The 3,230-nt window shown below is 42.5% G+C and overlaps 1 protein-coding gene across 2 annotated transcripts in view; it reads right to left on the reverse strand.

The window, feature by feature from the left end:
• Positions 1-3,230, reverse strand: part of card11 (caspase recruitment domain family, member 11) — a 243,054-nt gene that overhangs the window by 72,568 nt on the left and 167,256 nt on the right. The window lies entirely within an intron of this gene.

A 3,230-nucleotide genomic window follows, 5' to 3' on the forward strand; every position in this document is an offset into this window, starting at 1 on the left:
CAGAGGGATTGCTGTTCTCTATATTATAGACAGGGACTCATGTTCTCTGCATTGTACAACGTGTCTGCTGTTCTCTATATTTTCACAGGGACTGCTGTTCTCTATACTATACCCTGCTGTTTTCAGGAACTATAGACCGGTGAGCCTGACGTCAGTTGTGGACGAGTTGGAATGCCCTGCCAATAGCAGTGGTGGACTCTCCCTCTTTATGGGCATTTAAGCGGGCATTGGATAGGTATATGGAGGATAATGGGTTAGTATAGGTCAGGTGGGCTTGGATCGGCGCAACATCGAGGGCCAAAGGGCCTGTACTGCGCTGTATTCTTCTATGTTCTATGTTCTATGAATATGGAAACATCACATATTGTAAATCCTTCAAACAGTTGATGATATTAACTTTTATTGAACTACAGGAAAAGCAAACATTAGTAACAAAAAACAAAAAAATTGCAATTCTTTTTGGAATGAAACTTGCCTTTTGAACAACAACTAATTTGCAGTCATTGAATGATGACATACCCCATCTCACATCTGTGAAGTGAGTGTCAATTAATTCCTGTCTGGCTTGTTGTACCTAACACTACACCACTCTATCATTCTGAAGGTGAGGTTGCTCCGACTCAATCTTCCTTCTCAGAAGACTACTTCCACTCTCCCAGCTCTTCAGCATTCATCACATCCATTTCTTTGTCTGTTACAGTTATGCAGAGCACAATACGCAAATATTACATTGCAATATATCTGGAGCATACTGTAAGGTCTCTCCAGCCCAATCCAGGCATTTAAACCTTATCATCAAACGCCTATCTCTGTTCCATTACAGCCTTGCAGAAGAATGGGCTGCATTGTATCTCTACTCCACCTCAGTCAGGGAGTTGCACATCAGTCATGGTGGCAGAAGGTGTGCCATGTCTCCTCACAACCCTCCTTTGAAATGCCAATTCTGGCATTAAAATGAAGCAGGAACCTGAGCGTGCCAATGATATAGGCATCATGTCAATTTGCATGGTATTTGATGCAGACTTCCAAGCTGTGATGTTGATGACCACAGATGACTTGTATTTTTAATGAATGGAAGCCTTTTTTCTTGATGAAGTCAGCCATATAATGATATGGCATGTTTAATGAATTGGGCACAGCCTTGCACCTGAGGGAGCCAAAGTTGGTAAAGTCTACTGTCAGGCTGTAGCATTGATCCTGTCATTGGCAAACAAGATGGTGGTGTGATCTGGCACAAATTACAGCAGTAACAGCCTTTGAAAATTTGGGGTTTGAGGATTAAATGACTTCACAAAGGTCCCCAGTGATTCCTTGGAAGCAGCCAGTTGCATAAAACATTGGTGCACCTTGACTGTCACCGGGCTTGAAGTCCTGTTCCAACAGATGGCACAGTTCTGAGATATTGTTAACCAGAAGAAATGGCATTGAGGATGATGGACTCAAACTTCTGTACCTCCTCTATATCCTGAGGTGATCTTGCACTGCAACTTCTTCATTTGGAGGCGGTTCAGCAGCAAGCACTGCAGGTCTTGGTCTTGTTGGACCATTTATTTTTCCTCCATTTCTCTGTACATTCATTGCATTTTCCTTAATTGGGACAGACAGAGATCAGTCTGAAGTAGCCTGGCCAAAATTCAGGCATTGAATCAATTCATTTGAAATGAATCAATTCAGATCACTTCAAGATCTTGAGTGAATGGGATGCTCACCATTTGAACAATGATTGAAGTGGACACATTAGCATCATGTAATGTTTTGCGCAAAGGCAGGCCCTTCACTCAGACTACATTTTCCACATCTCTCAATTCTGTGGAAATCTTTACATTTACCAATTCCTTCAATTTATAAGCCATCAATCATTGATATCCTCTTCCTCCTTTTTCCTTGAAATCTTCAAAAAAGAAAGAAAGACTGAGAATTTAAGATGTGCTCTAGTAAGATTCTCTAGGTAGTACTTAACATGGCCTGTAAAAGCCGGAAAGGTGACAAAAGGACTTAATTAGGTGCAAGCAAAACTCTTGGTTTCAGACATCAGGTTGAGTTTATGAGATAAAGCGGATGACATGCGAGTGATGGCTCAGCTTTCTTGGGAAGCAGTTTCTGACCTGTACATGCTGCTACAACAAGCCCAGTGGTTTTGGTGGGAACTAATCTTCCATTCACTGATAACAAGCTTTCCAAGTACATGAATTCTTGCACTTTTACTAGATTGTTTTCCTTCCATGAATGTGTGGAGAGCGCAATGGTGATCCACCACTGAAAACAGCCAAGAAAATGCCTCAAGTTGGCATTAGCACAAATAAACATCAACAGCATAACAGGAGCTTCTGTCAAAAGGACAGGATTCAACAAGGCAGAGAATGGCAAAATACTTATACCAAGCACAGCATAAACTTTGAAATAAAAGTGAACTTTGGCAGAACCAAAGCGATGAAATGGATTCTGAAACTAATTTTCTTGCACAAAAGCTACTGTGACTAATTACTCAAGTGTATGGTAACTGTCAGACAAAGCAGTTGGCTAAAACCTAACTTTCTAGTTCAAGTTGAGATCTGGTGGGACATTGATTCATTTGAATTAAACGGACAGATGCATTGTCATCATCATTTCATCAACTTCCCAATTTCAGTTTTTCTTTTTCAACTTCCAGTGTTCCTTAGCTGTTACTCACAAAGCTCCATGCAGGCAAAAATCACCAGATAAGACCTGGGTCCTGACCCCACCAATGAGGTGGCTTAGATTAGATTACTTTACAGTGTGGAAACAGGCCCTACGGCCCAACAAGTCCACACCGACCCGCCGAAGCGCAACCTACCCATATCCCTACATTTACCCCTTACTACGGGCAATTTAGCATGGCCAATTCACCTGACCTGCACATCTTTGGACTGTGGGAGGAAACCGGAGCACCCGGAGGAAACCCACGCAGACACGGGGAGAATGTGCAAACTCCACACAGTCAGTCACCTGAGGCGGGAATTGAACCCGGTCTCTGGCGTTGTGCGGCAGCAGTGCTAACCACTGTGCCACCGTGCCGCCCTTACATCCAGGGGCAATGGGTAAGAACTCCTATTTGGATTTATATACTAATCATTCCTCACAGCATACATGGAATTGTCTGCTTGATTTGCAAAACATCTTCACTTCCCGTCCAAAACAGCTCATCAAATCGGTTGCCTAAACATTTTGGTCAAGTCAGCACTGTGTATTTTGGACCATAATAACAACAA

The sequence above is a fragment of the Chiloscyllium plagiosum genome, chromosome 21 (genome assembly GCF_004010195.1).
Source record: "Chiloscyllium plagiosum isolate BGI_BamShark_2017 chromosome 21, ASM401019v2, whole genome shotgun sequence".
NCBI classification, from domain to species: Eukaryota; Metazoa; Chordata; class Chondrichthyes; order Orectolobiformes; family Hemiscylliidae; genus Chiloscyllium; species Chiloscyllium plagiosum.